The sequence below is a fragment of the Typopeltis vanoorti genome, chromosome 16, assembly GCF_054136105.1.
Source record: "Typopeltis vanoorti isolate ZY-2024b chromosome 16, IOZ_Tvanoo_1.0, whole genome shotgun sequence".
Taxonomy (NCBI): Eukaryota; Metazoa; Arthropoda; class Arachnida; order Uropygi; family Thelyphonidae; genus Typopeltis; species Typopeltis vanoorti.
This window is the reverse complement of record NC_143564.1, coordinates 77,540,142-77,558,262: the sequence shown is the minus strand read 5'-3', so window position 1 is coordinate 77,558,262 and position 18,121 is coordinate 77,540,142. Positions and strand designations below refer to the sequence as shown.

Sequence of the window (18,121 nt, the reverse complement as noted above, 5' to 3'; positions counted from 1 at the left end):
CGTAGCAAAGGTGAACCAAGCTCTCATCACTCCTGTTCTCAGTATCTCCCATAATGCAACGAACATCTCCTTGCAGACATGTGTGATGAGAGCTTGGTTCACCTTTGCTACGAGTTGCCAAGGGATGTGTACCACCTTACCTCAGTCCTGAAGATATTTTCAGGTGCAAACTTTGTTTGCTTACACTTGGATAAAGGATTAAACTAAATTTATTATAATCTGTATATGTTTCTTTATTCCTACTTGTTAGTACACTTTTGTTGTGATTTATCTCTGTGAATGTCGTTTGCTATGATGATTTTTTTTTTATCAAATATATACACTACAGCTCTTCCAGATTGATTATTTTGCTACTATAGTGGAAATAAGCCACAAATATATTTAATAAGAATGGAATTTATTCAGTCACAACTTATAGAAATCAAATAATACATAGCCAAAATTATTTATTTGTAGAATTGCTGTTTCTTCTATACGCATGAGAGAGCAAAAACTGGTTCTTACATTACACTGTATAATAATTCAAGAACACATGTGCAACCCTGGAACAAATCAGATCTGTCTAAAATATACAACATATAAAACTATGTTAACACTCAAATTATTATAACACAAAACATTCTCACATTTTGTCATGGATTAAGAAATAGATATGCTGTAATATTTGCACACAAACAGTACGAAAAGGCAACACAGACTCTCTTACTGCTACCACTTGAATTGTAAAATCTTTAAAAGCAAGTCAGAATACAGAAAGGAGAAGATCTAATTCACAGTCCACTGACATGAAGCAGTGGCTTGCTGCTGCTCAAACACGTACATTAATAATTATTATTATTATTCAGGCCTCCATGGAGTCGAAAGACTCATCGTGGGAGGGCCTTCCTGAGAACATAGTCTGTCAAGACTCATCCAGGGGAGTTCCCCCCCCCCAAGAAACACAAAGTCTGTCATACCACTCCTTAAACTCAATGCCCGTTCTCGCTCTCACCACTCCATCAGGCAATGCATTCCACGGTTCAATCGCCCTCCAAGCAAAGAAACCACTCCTCACCCTCTTGCTCACAGTTTCCTTTCGCAACTACCAGGGATGGCCTCTTGTCATCACTCCTTCCTGCTGTTCAACCAAGCGAAAGAACTCCATGGTGTCAACCCTGTAACCACCTCTCAATAGTTTAAAAGTTTCAATCATATCACCTCTCCTCCTTCTATCCACCAAACTCTGCAGTCCACATTCCCTCAGCCGATTTTCGTAACTATCCTTGTCATCGGTCTTTGTATCCTTTCCACAGTTAATTTATCCCCTTCAAATCCTGGAGACCAAATCTGAGAACAATTGTCCAAGTGTGGTCTGATCAGAGACTTATACAACGGAAAAGTGTCCTTCTCATAATTGCAGCAATCCTCTGTGTTACCTTCACCACCTTTGCAATATGTCCCCTAAACTTAAGGTTTCTATCAACCATCAACCCCAGATCTCTTGTCTCCCCTGCTTCCTCCAGCATAACTCCTCCCATAGAGTATGCAGCATCCCATCGATGTTTCCCAAACCTCAAGACCTTACATTTTGCTGCATTAAACTGACACCCCCATTCATTTGCTTATCTATCTAGCTCATTCAAATCCTCTTGCAGGGCTACCACATCTGCACTATTACTAATAATCCTTCCTAGCTTCGCATCATCCGCAAACAACTGAATATCCCCTTGCAATCCACTGGCAATGTCATTGATATAAAAGTTAAACAATATAGGTCCTAGTACTGAGCCCTGTTGGACCCCACTTGTAACCCTCTGCCTCCTTGAAACTGCTCCACCATACACAATTCTCTGATTCCTATCAGACATCCAATCCTGAATCCAGTTGACCAATCTGACATCCAGACCCATGTGCTGCAACTTAAATAATCAGATTATCATGTGGCACCCTGTCAAATGCCTTTGCTAAGTCTAAGAAAATTGCAGTATATGCCTTTCCCTCATCTAATGTTCTTGTAATTTTATTATAAAAGCTAGCATATTGCTTAAACAAGAGCACCCTTTCACAAATTCATGTTGACTCTCACAGATAACATTACCCTCATCTGCCCAAGGTTGTATACGGTCCCTCACTACTTTCTACAAGATCTTAACTACTGATTACACACAGACTGGCCTATAATTAGACACTTCCAGTCTGTTACCACCCTTATGCAATGGCACTATCTTACCTTCCTTCCATTCCTGTAGCCAGACTTTCATTGAAAAGCCAGGTTAAAGGCACTGTCAGTTCCCTGGCACATTCTCTCAAAACTCGTGGTGAAATACCATCCAGTCCCAAAGCTTTACTGACATTCAGAGTACTCAGTATCTGAAACACGCTCTCCTCCTGTAGCTCTAAACCTCGAACCAACCGTATCCCTCTAGTATTTAAATTGACTCCTCCAGGATGAAATACTCCAATAAAGTGTTCATTGAACAATTCCACTATGTCCTCTGCATCAGTCACTCTATTCCCATTTTTATCCCACAATATCATTCTTCCACAGTCATTTCTCCTTCTACTGGCCACATAGCAAAAAAATTCCCTAGGATTTTCTTTGGATCTTAGGGCCAACCTCCTCTCATATTCCAGTTTCGTTTTCCGTACCACACTAGTCACTCTTTTGGCCTGTGTCCTATATTCTTCATGCATCCTCTCTTCACCTGTCTCCTTATATCTCTTCCATAGCCTCTTTTTCACATGCAATTCCTGTTTAATATTGTTTATCATCCACTTTACTCCAAATTGTGTCTTCTTCTTCACTCGTGATATACAACTTACCATTGCTGCTAACAAATATTCTTTCACAATTTCCCACGCACTAATGATATCCCGCTCTTCCAATTCCTCCCTCCATGAAACTTCCTGAAGTTGACGTCTAAGACTATTATAATCACCTGCTTTATAATTCCACATAAGTTCCCGTCTCTTTGATACTCCTGCATGTCTATTCATTTTCCAAGTCAAAACCATATGGTCACTCTCTCCAACTGGTGGGAGAGATGTCATCTCATTATTATCAATTTTTCTGATGCTATAACCAAATCCAAAACTTTTGAACCTCTTGTTCCCTCTGTTACATGTTGCCTAAGACATTTGTCCCTCAAGAATTCTAGAAATTCCATTCCCCTATTGCTACATGCATCTTCCTCTCTCCAATTTATACTACTGAAGTTAAAATCTCCCATAACAATCATTCTTCTTGCACTTGCCAAACTTAGCTGTCTAAACATCTCCTGGTCCCCATCCTCTGTGCTCCTGGGTCTGTAGCAACATCCCACTAAATATCCTGTTTGCCTACCTCACACCATATGCTCTCAAAATCATTGGTCTCACTTCCTTCCAAAGCCTCCATTCTTAGAGGACATAGGTCATCACTTATCATAAGCAGTACCCCACCACCACGCTTTCCCCTCCTATCCTGACAAAAAATGCTATAACCAGCGACTTCCTGTTATTATATCCCCTTCTGTCAACCACGTCTCAGTGATCCCAATAATTTTTGGCCAGGCTAATGCTATCTGTGCCACCAATTCCTCTCCCTTATTCCGGATACTCCTGGCATTAGTATAAAGCATATAAATGCCATTGTTTCTATACCCAGCTTTATCCCTACTAGACTCCACTTGGCTCAGTGCTACCTGACATCGTCTCCCTTCTCCCAAGTATCCATTCCCACAAGAGCTCACCCCTGCTATCATCCTCCACGGCACACACCGACTCGTTCAGAACAGCAATCTCTCCAGATGCCTGCGTTCTTCCTCATTCAAATGTAAGCGGTCTCTCGCATACAATTCCTCTCTTTCCTCAAACGCACTACAAGCATCCACATATACCAGTCCTCTCTTGTCACACATTCTCACTATTATGCCATTCAATATCACCGCTCTTCTGCTCAGTTCATCATTATCATACCTAGGCAACACACACACTATTTTTCCTCTCTCTGTCTTCTTCCGTACAGCCTCAAGCAAAAATCTCATATTTCTTCCTGCCCGATATTACCACTCAAATCATTTGTTCCTACCATCACAATCATCTCATCCACCCTTTCACCTCTCTTAATTGCCATAGCCACCCTTTCTATTGTTTCTCCTGGCAAACACTCCTCATGCATCCTATCTTGAACACCACGGATCATTGAGTCGCCATACATTATACCTTTTATCATTCTGTCTCTCCTATTGTTTCCATTCTCTCCTCTTTCATTCCCATAGGTCTCTCTCATTCCCTCTCATCTACTGCTATTCTCTCTTCTAGCATTCCCATACCTCTCTCTCCTACTGTTTCCATTCTCCCCTCTTCTAGCACTCCTGTAGATCTCTCTCATTCCCTCTCTCCTACTGTTTCCATTTTCTCCACTTCTAGCACTTCCATATCCCTCTCTCATTCCATCTCTCCTACTGTTTCCATCCTCTCGTCTTCTAGCATTCCCATATCTCTCTCTCTTTCCATCTCTCCTATTGTTTCCATTCTCTCCTCTTCTAGCATTCCCATATCTCTCTCTCATTCCATCTCTCCTACTGTTTCCTTTCTCTCCTCTTCTAACACTCCCAAATTTCCCCCCCCACTCTGATTCGGCGTGCATTTATCTCTTCCATTCTCCTAATCTTATCTTTCATACTTCTGCTCTCATTCACAAGACATTCCACCTCCTCTTTCAGCTCATCTATCTCCCTCTGCAGGTCAGTCACTCTTAATCTAAATTCACTCTCCCAAACAAAACCATCTCCTAAACTTTCACAGTCACTCATGCCTTCTACACTATCAACTATTATTTTCTCATTCTTTCATTCCCCATTCCTGCAAGGTCAGATATTGATAATTCGACACTTATTTCCTCCCACTGCCTGCATTTTGCACACATACGCTCTCCGCTCCCTTTAACAAGCCACATATCTAATTCCCGAGACGCATACATGCCACAAGTACTGCATGCCACAAAGTCCCTTATGATATTTCTTATAATAGAGTTCTTAAATGGCGATACGCCACTTGCAGCTGAATCCGCCATCATTCCTTACTGCTGAGTAGCGTAATCGTTAATTATTCAATTAATAAATTCCGTTAAATAAATAGAAAAAAAAAGTACAAATAATTACAAGCAAAACAAAACATTTAAGTACACTAAATAAAATGAAATATAACTAAATACAGTAATGAAAACTTGGCTTCGTTTTGTCTTCCACCATTATGCATTCGATTCTGACGGTAACAAAATATATTATATCACGACAGCAACTAACTTCCAAAAAACAACCACTGAAGTACACTCGTATTCAGAGAAACAATTTAGCACTCAAAAACGTAGAAAAACGGGGAAAAAAACACACTATTCACCAATTAAAAATCACTTTCAATAAGGTACATTTTTCTTTGGAATGTGCTATAATACAAACTTCACTCATGAAAATATTGAGAGATCTTGCTAAACTAATGTTGCAACTCTATCATAACTCTAAATACATGAAATTAAGTGACTGTGCCATGAATAAATTTGTCTTCTCAGTTGGATCCAGTTTATCTTGTTAAAAAAAGCTTAATCCCTCATAATAAATACTGAAGGATGGTTTATTTTTTACTATTTATTGACGGTTTGGAGAATTCTACATATCTGATTGTTTATTTGTTCCAAAATTGATTTTTTCATTGGCACAAAGCATACAAACCAGCCTGTATAAAGTAATGATCCAAACCTTGTGTCACAGACTCTCCACCACATGCTACTCACTGATATGTCAATCAGCCACTCTGTTATCCATGTCACTAAGTTCATATTCATCCCCATTTGCTCATATTTATGTAATAGGCTTCTATGCAGTATCCTGCCAGATGCTGCTGCAAAGTCTCACGATATCATAATAAAGCTATTCCCATCATCCAATTTGACTGTCACTATACTACACAAAGCTCTGCTATTCTCTATATTCCTCTCTACCCATTTCTTGAATTTTCGCCTTCAACTTTTACAGTTCCTTAATCACCACTTCTGAGATAATCATCATCTATAATTTGCTACCTCTATCTTGGAGCCTCCTTTATGTAAAGTGACCATGTCACTCTCTTTTCATTTCCTTGGGAAAAAGGGAAAAAATTTTTTAAATAAAGCTAAACTTCAGAAAGCAAGTAGCAATCTGATGGTGATACTGAATGACCTAGCCAAAGAGAGTTTGTAGTGAAGTTGCCTGCAGGATTAGAAAAATAAGAACTTTAAAATGAACAAAGGCTGATTCCATAAATAGTCTTTCGAATTTGTATTTGCTACGGTGTATTACTGTAGCTTTCTCAGCCCTAAGAAACTCTCCAAACCTCAACAAATTTGGTTGTATGCGACTGACCCAAATTTGGGAGGCATACATCAGCAGACCTTCAGCCCAACGGCCAAGAACACCTACTTAGCCCACTAGAGGGCACCATCGGGACTTCTAGGAGAATGATAGCTTCATATCTTCAATCTCAGTTACTGTGTTGTAGTGCCTGCGTGCACGTGCCTTTTTGTACGTTCCTTTTGAAAATGGCAACGTGACGTTGCCGAATTATCGGAAATATTTATTAAAGTATAATTTAATATATATTCGGATCTACGTTGTTCAATTCCCTAAGTGATTTAGAAATGCATAACCAACATATAAGCCTGTCTACGAGAAGTTACATATGACAATATTGGAGTGCTGCCAAGTAATAGATTCATTTGGAGGAAAATTGTTGATAGGAGATTAATAATAAAGTAAACTGAATCGTGTAGTGCTGTCAGAGTATCCTGAACATCTCTTGAGGGTACATATTCAGGATGATGATGATAACTCTACCAGGAGGTGATTTATTTCCTACATGCTTCATTGCATGCAATACATATGCTACATGTAGCTTTTAAATAACTTATTAACATTATATTTTTGTATCAATATTCATATTTACATTTATACATCTATATGTACATTAATATTCATATTTGCATATACAATATCAACAAATAATTGTCTGGACACTCCTGTTATTTGAAGTTTTGGAACATTTCAGGTTTGTTAATAATATAAAAACCAGTGTACAGATAGTATGAAGCATTATTTCATCGTAACAGTTGAATACAGGTATGGCAACACGACGTGAACTCAGTGACTTTGAGAGAGGTGCATAGTTGAGCACTAATACTGTAAGAACTTAATGTACTGAGAGTTTCCATGGAAGAGCAGTGGCATTTAAGCCAAACATCACAACAACAAACAAGGTGGTGGCTCGTCTGGCCTGGTGCAAAAAAAAAAGAGCATGTGAACTGAACAATTGACCAGTGGAAAACGATACTCTGGAGCGATGAATCAAGGTTCACCTGTTTCCAGTCTGATGGCCGGGAGTGGAGGCAGACTGGTGAATGTTTGTTACCACAGTATTGTACCCACATTAAAGTTTAGTGGTGGAGGAGTAATGATGTGGAGTGCATTCAGCTGGTTTGGAATGGAACCATTGGTAGCTCAGTACCTTGATATTCTGGATAATTAGATGCTGCCTGCACTGTGGAGTTTTTATGGTATGGACCCGTGTTACTATCAAGACAATGTCCCATGCCACAAAGCTGCAGCTGCTATGAAATGGTATGAAGCGATGGGTGCTAAATGACTGCTCTGGCCTGCACAGGACTCTGTGTAGGCGCCAGAACTGCAGGAACGAATTTGAACATTGATTGAGGTCCAGAGCAGCATGACCTTGATCTGTCGCTGAATTCCTTGCTAATTTGATGGAAGAATGAAGACAAATTCCATCTGATGTCTGCTGCACATTGGTGGAAAGTCTCCCTCAAAGGGTGCAGGAGGTGATCAAAGCCAAAGGTGGACATACCCGATATTAGGGTTCACCTGATGGTATCAATTATAAATTGCTGAAGTGTCCAGATAATTATTGGTAGATAGTGAGTATTTATATTTTTATATCAACATATATTTCCACTATATAATCCAAACATTATGAGTAATTTATATTATGTTACAATGATTGAAAGTTAATTCCATTGGCAAAATGAAATAATTTCAATACTTTTGAATAAGTGTCTGTTTCAATACTGACCACTCATTTACTGGAATGATGATTTCTTGTATCAGGGCATCTGGATGAAGTCCAGTAGCTGACAGCCATAGAGTAAGTGATCTACAGTCTGTTCAAGGTGTGGACAACAAACACATAATGGCAATTCCAGAATATAAAATCTATGCAGATAGTGTTTATTTTCTATGTTGCATGCGTGCGTGTGTAAATTAATTTTTTTTATGTTAGACCTTCATTCTTTGGTATACAGGTACAAATTTGAAATATCTTAACCAACCAATAAACAAAAACTATATACAAATAAAGTTAACCTCCACTATACAACTGACTTAAAAAAAAAAAAAAATTGGGTATGGACAAAGTTGGGATTTAACAGAATCTTGATATGGACTTTTTAAATAGAAGACAGCCAATCTCACATGGAAATATCAGGATTTATTCTTCTTCTTCCAGAAACTCAGGTTTTTCGAATTATAAAAATATTTCAAGTTTCAAGATGCATTGGCTAACAAAGTTTATAAAATCACTGATTGGAAAGAAGTCAATGGATACCCCTATGGGCAAAGTGCATCATGCCATGTAACGAGTCACATGTTTGTAGCCAGTATAAATTAGAGAAATATGATGCTCCCAAGTCAGTAATTGTGTCTGGGTGAAATGGCTGTGAGAAGAGACCTAACAGAGTTTGAAAGAGGCATTCTGATAGGATGCTATGTAGCAGGCCTATCTTTTCAGCAAACCGTAGACAAATTGGGACATTCCAGATCATTAGTCAGTGATACCATACTGACATGGAAGTGCAGAGAGTCAACTGCAAGTGCTACCCACAGTAGACAACTCACTCCATTTACTGAACATGACTATAGGGTGTTATGAAGGATAATATGTAAAAACCGCCATTCGTCAGCCGGTGAGTTGAATGCAGAGTTCTGGTCTCGACTGGAACACGAATCTGCACAAAAACATTTAGAACCAAGGCTGACAACGTGTTTCCATGGTAGGACTGCAATATCCAAGCCCAACATTACCCAAATCAACATGTAGCACTGCCTTCATATTGTTATTTTATCGTCATCAGTGCAAATAGCATGTACAACAGTGAGACATGGAAGCTTGGAAAGATGTTATGAAGTGATGAGTCATGCTACATCCTCTACTGAATAGATGGATGAGTGTGGCAGATGCCCATCTCTTACCAGAGTGCATAACCCCAACTATGAAATTCAGAGGTGGTGGTGTGATGGTATGTATGGTGCCGGTTTGGCCTTGGACCTCTGTTTGTGGTCTGCTTGGACTACTCAACTCCTAGAGGTATCTGAAAGTTCTTAAAAATGCAATTCATCTCACTTTGTGGTGTTTCTAAGGAATGTCTGTTTCAGCAAGACAGTGCATCATGTCATAATGCTGCTGCCATAACTGTGTGGTTTGTGGATCACACTTGACTGGCCTCCTCAGAGGCCTGATCTCAAGGGTACTGAACATTTGGAGGATGAACTGGAGTGTCAAATGAGGTCAACGGACTGCCACACAACAGTTCAGCACCTAATTACATGCTTACAGGAAGAATGGTCCAAAATTTCCATTGATTGCTATTATATACTTATAGAAAGTATGCCCTGTAACATTGCTGCAGTCATTGAAGTGAAAGGTAGTCTTACATCTCATTAAGGTGGCTGTTTGTTCCACACTTATGGTTTCCATTCACTTCTTTCCAAGCAGTGTAGAATGGAGCTGCCCTTAAAATACTAACAATAGGCTACATATTAATGTTTTATTTGTTAATTAAATTATCATTAATTGAAATATTAATTTCATTATAAGGAGAATAAATTAAATCATACCTAGATATCTGGGAGATAGTGATGATTTCCATATAGAAATGAGTGAGATTGGAAAAGAAAAAAAAAAAAAACTTTGAAGGAATAAGAATCAATATGGGTGTATGGAATTATGAAAAAGATAAACTAAAATTAAATAAAAGAAATATACATAACAAGCAAGCAGTGAGAATGACAGTTTGCTGGCTGTTTCAGAGAAATCATCATCAGGTAGCAGAAGATAAAAATTCATTGAGCTAGTTGCATGATTCACAAGATGAATATGTTAAGTGGAAGATCAGTAGTTTGAGAGTAAGGAGAAGATATCTTGCTTGATTGTCATGATGGCAAGATTAGATGGGGATCTCTGTGCGCTTATAGTGCATCGGTCACAAGACATTCTGAGCAAAATGGTTTGCTTTCACTTTCTTGGAAATGAATAATGATGATCTTATTGATTTTAGAAATGTTTTATCAATATTTCAGTGATGAGATTCTTGTTGATGTTTGTACTTTTTTTTCTTTGTGATGCAGGTAATTCGGTATAAGGATGTTACAATCATAGGAATATTCAATTTTGATGAAATTTTAAATTCAGTACTATATATATATAGTACTTAATTATGTGTGTGTGTTTATACACACACACAGTGCTTTTTTTTTGACGGTACACAGTACTGGCACCCTTTTTCTTAAGTTTTTAAAAATTTGCGATTTATTGACAGCAAAATGTATTATGAATATCCTGGTAATGAATTGAATTTTCAGTTTTGATTACTCATAAGTTGGTACCCTGCTTTCCTGTTTCATAGATTGGTACACAATTGGAAACAGGAAGTTGTGTTCACTTCAGTCTGCAACAGGAAGGTGTTCATGTGAGTTTTGAATTAATCTGAGTTAAATCAGTGCGATCATTGTTCAGAATGAGTAAAATAAATAGTTACTTTATGCCAATGAGTAAAAAAATGAAGGCTGAAGAAGCAGAAATTGTTGAATATACGTGTGATCCTGTAAAACAGAAAACTAGCACCGAAAATACACTTGGTGAAGAGGATCACAAAACCAAAGATCCACGTGGTCAAAAGGAAGCAGATTCTGATAATGATTGGCCCGAATGCTGGACACTTTTGCAGAAAAATGACTTCTGTGAGAGAAATGAGTGACTGTATGTCAAGAATAAAATGTTGGGCTGTAAAGTGTGTCATAATGTCGGAAGTCTTGCCTTCAAGAAACACATGGGAATAAAAATTTCAGCAGAGTGGGAAAATGGTAAAACCAGTCATTTTGGAGAATCTCGCAAACAACAGTTAATGTCAGTAAGAAAAAAAGATCATAAGGACAGTGCAGCACACAAAGTATGCCAAAAAATAAAATCTGAAGAAAAAAACGAAACGTTAGAGAAAATTTTCTTAAATACTTAGTCTTATAATAAAGACGTAACAGGAAAAGTGTTTCGAACTGCTTATAAAGTTGTGAGGAGAAATCAATCGTTTAACAACTTTGAAGGCAAAATAAATTTACAGGAACTTAATGGCCTAAACATGGGATATATTCTTCATTCTGTAAATGCTTGCGTTAACATTGTGAGCCATATTGCAAATGAAATGAGAAAAACATTAATAGACAATATACTGAACTCCAAGAACAAAATATCGTTACTTATTGATGAATCGATAATTGTGAGTAACACAACAACAATGGTTGTTATTGTTTGTGTAGTTCTTCCTGAACTTTCGGCTCCTGTGAGTATTTTTCCTAGATTTGATCGAATTATCAGATGTAACTGCTAGAGAAATTCTAAACTCTTTAATTAGTCATGAGTGTTTAGGATTATCTGAAGATTATTTAAAGGAGTATTTATTGTCTGTAATTTGTGATGGTGCAGCCATGTTATTTAGTGTGCATAATGGTGTAAGGAGGCTAATGCAAGAGAAGTTTCCTAGTGTTATTTTCTGGCATTGTGCTAGCCATCACCTTGATTTGTCTGTTAGTAACACAGTGAATAATGTGGCAGGAGTGAATCGCTTTAAGAGTTTCATGGACAAACTTTATGTAACTTATCATGCTTCACCTAAGAATGTTAGGGAACTACAGGAATGTGCAGTGACTCTAGAACTTCAACTTCTTAAAATTGGCAGAATTTTAAGCACTTGCTGCATTGCATCTAGCTTTCGCACTGTTTCTGTAGTGCGGCAAGACTTTGAAACCCTCGTCCATCACTTTCTGGAGGTAAAAAAAGATAGCAGAAGAAGCAAAACAGATTGCTTTCTTTATTTCTTTCTTTAAGAAAAATAACATCATGTGAGTTTGTTCTTAATTTGGGCCTTATGTGTGATTGCTCTCCAAGAACTTAGTGAACTAAGTCTAGATTTACAAGAGAGAAATATTAACTTGTACAAAGCAGATGGGAAGATAAAGAATAAGTTCAACTTTTTGAAGAAAGAATTGAAAATCCTGGTCCATACTACAGTATTTCTCTTCAAAGTCAGAAGAACATGACGTTCAAAGGGATTGAGCTCCACAAAAATAAAAGACAGTCCTGCAATAAGTTCATCTGCTTTCTATAAAAGTCTGAAAGAAGCTGTTGCAAAACGTCTACTTGAAGGAGATGATGCTGATTTGCCTGAATGTGCTAAGATTTTAGATTCCAAGTATTGGCCAGAAAATCCTGTGAAGCTCAAATTAAAAAGCTAGCACGCAAATTTTGCTTAAATGAAAGAGAAGCAGTTCGTGGTTTCTATGAAAATCTTCAAGAAAATAAAGTCCTGGACATACTACTTCCTCTAAAGCACACTCTGGGCACAATTGCAATATCTTCCAGTGAATATGAAAGGGATTTCTCTCAGATGATTCTTATAGTAACACTTCATCTAGGTCATCTCTGCTTGTATGGACAACTTCTGCGCTGATGTTCATCAGTATAGTAGGAACTCAGCTCACTCAGTTCAATCCTAGCAAATACGTGGACTCATGGCTGCTCCAAGGTCGTCATTCTGCAGATGATACCAAAAGCAAGAAGCAATCTAGAGATGACGAGGGTATATCGGAGGATATGTTAAAAGTGTGGAAGTTGCTGTAATAACATTTTCATGGTGAGTACCGGCACTTTTTTTCCAGAAAAAATGCACTGTGTGTATATATATACGTGGGCTGTTCAATAAGTAATAAGACTAATTTTACTGTGGTGACACCACTCATCACAATATTAATTTCTGTGGAATAAAGAAATGTTGTTGTCTGTATTAACAAAAGAGGTTGATAGATGGCGTATATGAGCTGATGTGCCAGAGTGTCACGTGACTAAACGCAAGTGCTCATCGGCACGCTTTACGAGGTGCAACCAGTCTTCGAAATGGAAGCGTCCTTGGAACAACGTTATGCGATTAAATTTTGTGTGCGTTTGCAAAATTCGGCATCGGACACTTTTAACATGATACGCGAAGCTTTCCAAGATGAAGCAATGTTGAGGGCAAGTGTTTTTCGCTGGCATAAAACTTTTAAAAAAGGAAGGCAAAATGTGGAAGATCTTGAACGTGAGGGAAGACCTTCAACGTCCATCACAGAGACAAATGATCAACACAGCAGCGATTATCATGAAGCACGTCAAAAGGAAGCGTCCATTGCTGAAGAATGGCTTCTTATTGCACCACGATAATGCAAGGCCACATATTGCTGTTTGTGTAGTGGACGTTTTGCAGAAGAACAACACAGATATCCTACCACACCTTCCATACAGTCCTGATCTCGCACCGTGCGATTTCTGGCTGTTTCCTCAGCTCAAGAAACCGCTAAGAGGCCGCCATTTCGAAAGCAACAAAGCATGTGTAAAAGCAGCTGATGCAGTTTTGAAAAAAACTCTCAAAAAACGGACTCTCACATGTATTTAAGAAGTGGACGCAACGCTGGGACAAATGCATCGAATCTCACGGTAGTTACTTCGAAAAAGACCATGTAAATGATGACGATTAAAGGTAATCTGTTTTCTGTATAAATATAGTCTTATTACTTATTGAATAGCCTACACGTATATATATATATATATATATATCTTCATTGGGTCCAAGGTTATATTGTGTATTTTCTTTAGAAAATTAGACTTTTATAGTATATTAGAGTGTATTTTCATGTTTGGGAGTATATAGTGTCTGTATAACATATTTTTATTGTAATATTTTAATATTAAACACAGAAGTTGTTGAAAGAAGAAAATATTGAAAATAATTTAACCTCTGAGATCACTAGGCTAAAGCAGATTATTAAATAGATGATGAGGGAACTACAGAAAGCAGAGTGGCATTTGGAGGAACACAGAGAGAATAAAAAAGTTCAGCAGCAATTCGTCCCAACTTTGCATTATCTGCAAACAACTCAATATCTCCATACAAATATTCACCAATAATATTAATATACAAGTTAAACAGTGGGGTGCTTAAGGGTCAAAGCTGTATAACTGAGAGGAGACCTCCACATAGCCTTTAAAGAAATGCGGAGAACCGACCAGAGCTTCTGACCTAATGTCCAATCCTCACCTTCTCGTGGTGCAGCCTGTTGGGTATCTACTTGGATACTGAACAAACGAGGATGGGCTGGCAATTTGGGATTTAGCCAACCAAATTGTATTCTTATTGGTTAAACCAAAATAAAAAAATGATGGTACAACATGACAAAATTTCATGCCGGCTGGGGCGTCGCCCAGTTAAACAAGGACCACCGTTGTTTTCGCCAGGGAACCAGGGCGAACAACAAAAAGTGAGCTACTGGAACAAATATGAAAACAAACCCCAACTCAACATCACCAGAGTTAAAGATCGGTACTATCAACATAAGAAGCCTGAATGGCAAAGAAATGGAGCTAGCTGAGGAATTATCAGATCGACATAATAGGGGTGACTGAAACAAAAAAGACCAAAACTGGTGAGATCTTTCTGAGCAATAAATACAAAATGTTATATTCAGGCAATGACAATCAAGGAAAAGATGAAGTAGCCATAGTATTCAACACAAAATACGAGGCTAATCTTCTTGAATGGCAGTTAGTCTCAAGTAGAGTAATGTGGGCAAATATGAGAATGGGGAACTGGACAATGAGACTTATTTGTGCCTATGGTCCCACAGAAGGTTCTACTAAGGTAGAAGTGGAGGAATTTTTTGAGGCTTTAGAAAAAGCGACTGATACAATGAAAAAGGAAAAGTTGGTCCTTGTTGGGAATCTAAATAGCAGAGTAGGAAATGATTGTGAGACATACAAAAATATTTTGGGAAAATTTGGAAAAAAGCGCAAAGCTAATAATAATAGCAAATATCTGCTGGATTTCTGCTCAGGACATGGACTTGTTATTACTAACACCATGTTCCAACATAAAAATGTGCACAAATTCACATGAAGAGAAGAGGCAAGGAATAAGAAATGTCTCATTGGCTATGTTATTGTTGATAGTGATGTTTTCTCCCTGGTGCAGGACACCAGAGTGTACAGAGCATTTGAAATTGGAAGTGATCACTATTTAGTCTTGAGCAGGATAAAATTGAATTTCATATTGAAAAGAATAACATGTAAGAAAGTTTTAAAGGAAATAAAAGTTGAGTAGCTCTCAGATGTGAACTGTAGACTAAAATACACAAAAATTATTGAAGAAAAAATGAAAGAGCTTGAGAAAAGGAATCAAATCTTGGAGATTCAGTGGCAAACTCTGAAGAAAACATTGAGTGATTCTGCCAGAGAGGCATGTGGTGAGATTGTCTGCAAGGATAAAAAAATCAGAACTCCCTGGTGTACGCAGGAAGTTAAAGAGGCAGTGAAGGAAAAGAAGAAAGTATATGAAAAGTTCCTGTCAAATAAGTCAGCTTGTTCTCTTAGAGAATATAGAGATAAATGCAAGAATGCTAAACACTGTGTAAAACTAGCTAAACAAAAGTCATGCGAGGACTTTGGCAAGAATATAGAAAATAAATATCAAGAAGGTGGCAAAATATTCTGGAGGTTGTTGAAGAAGATTAGGAATGGAGGAAAGAGTGCTGTAAAAGGAATTAGAGATGATAAAGGTGACATGAAAACGGGAGAAAAAGATATCCTGGAAGTATGGAGTAATTACTTTGAAAAACTGCTAAATGAAACAAGCAGTGATGACAGCACAGTGGTAAAAAACACTGACCAGGCATGCAGTCAGGAATACATATCCATACTAGAAGTAGAAAAAGCCATCAAAGGCTTGAAACGTGGAAAGGCAGCAGGAGTAGATGATATTCGACCAGAAATGCTGAAGTATGGTGGTATAAGTCTTACAGTGGCTGCACTGCATCGTTCAGAAAGCCTGGTCTGAGGGACGAATTCCCGATGATTGGAGTAGAGCTCTCGTAGTACCCATATATAAAAAGGGAAATAAAACTGAATGTGAGAATTACAGATGTATTTCCCTACTGAGTGTTCCTGGCAAGATCTATGCAAGTATACTTGAGAAACGGTTGAGAAGAATTGTGGAAGAAAAGCTTGGTGAAGAACAAGCTGGATTCAGGCCAAATAGAGGCTGTCAGGATCAGATCTTCACTTTACGACAAATAGTCGAGAAAGCATGGGAATATAACAAAGATCTCTATTTAAGTTTTGTCGATCTGGGAAAGGCATATGACAAGGTGCCAAGAGAGAAGCTATTCAATACGCTTCAGTTATATGGTGTCAATGGGGCATTATATCAAGCAATACTTAGTCTTTATTTGAGTTGTAAGTCAGCAGTTAGAATTGAAGGCAGTACAGGAAGATGGTTTAATGTTAAATCTGGTGTAAGACAAGGATGTACATTATCCCCTCTGTTATTCATTATCTATATGGATCACATTATGAAGGAAAGTGGTATTAAACATGATATCAAAATTGGAGATGTTAATGTCAGCTCTTTGCTTTATGCGGATGATGTTTTACTTCTAAATAAATCTGCTACAAGTCTGCAAGATTCTCTGACTAAATTGAATAGCTGTTGTAATAGATATGGTATGAAGGTCAGCAATAAAAAGACAAAGACAATGAAAATAGGCAGAATCATTGAAAATGTCAACTGTGTTGTGAATGGAGAACCTGTGGAACAAGTAAAACATTTCAGCTATTTAGGCACGATTTTTACTGAAGATGGTAAATTAAATATAGAAATAGACAACAGAATCAGCAAAGCTGGTATGGTGGGAAGTCAATTGAATAAATTCATATGGAATAAGAGAAAAATTAGTCGGAACACTAAATTAGCTGTATACAAGACAGTTTTCAAACCAGTTTTAACTTATGGATCTGAGAGCTGGGTCAGAAGTAAAACACTTGACCAAAGATTAGAGACCACAGATATGAGAGTCCTGAGAAAGATTATAGGCATGAACAGATGGCATCAATGGCAATATCATATTAAAAACGAGGATATTAGGAAAGAACTTGACATTGTCAGCATCCAGGAATGCGTTAGCAGAGCTAATCTCAGGTGGTATGGTCACTTAAACAGAATCGGCGAGGAAAGATTAGCAAAGCAAGTTTTCTCTGCTAGGTTGGCAACAAAACGACCCAGATGAAGACCAAGATATAGGTGGATTGATACAGTACAAAGTGCCTTAGACGATAGAAATATAAGATCTGATAACGTTGGAGTCTTGACAAGTAACAGACTGATTTGGAGGAAAATTGTAGATAGGAAGTTAGTAATGATGTAATTTTTTTCATGTAGTACTATCATATCCTGTACACCCCTTGAGGGTACATGGAAGGAATTTGATGATGATGATGAAGTTAAACAGTAATGGCCCTAAAACAGACCCCTGAGGCACACCACTAGTGGCTTTCCTTTTCCTGGATATCACACCCACATACACAACTTGTTGATATCTATCAGATAGTCAGTCTCCAATCCAATATCCAACCCCATCCGCTCTAGTTTGACTATCAACTTATCATGTGGTAATCTATCAAAAGCCTTTGCAAAATCTAAGTATATTACTGAGTATCCTTCTCCTCTGTCCAAGGAAGCAGTACCTTATTGTAATAAGTAAGCAGATTACTAAAACATGACCTCCCTTTATCAAATCCATGCTGTCCATCAAAGATACCATTGTTGTCAACCCAATTCTGGATCCTAGTTCTCACAAGCTTCTCCAACAACTTAACTACAACACCTGACACACAGATAGGCCTATAGTTTGATACTTGAGTTCTATCACCTCCTTTATGAAGTGGCACAATCTTGGCCTCCTTCCACTCCTTAGGAACTTGAACA

General features: G+C 38.0%; 1 protein-coding gene across 2 annotated transcripts in view; it reads right to left on the bottom strand.

The window, feature by feature from the left end:
• Positions 1 to 393: 393 nt before the first annotated feature.
• LOC150098145 (lysosomal acid glucosylceramidase-like) overlaps positions 394 to 18,121 on the bottom strand; it is a 235,650-nt gene continuing 217,922 nt past the window's right edge. The window contains exon 11 of one of the 2 annotated variants that reach the window (XM_090406013.1): positions 394 to 542. The gene's annotated coding sequence lies outside the window, so the exon portion shown is untranslated. Of the gene's footprint in view, positions 563 to 18,121 lie in introns of both variants that reach the window. The other variant, XM_090406012.1, reaches the window with a different exon arrangement.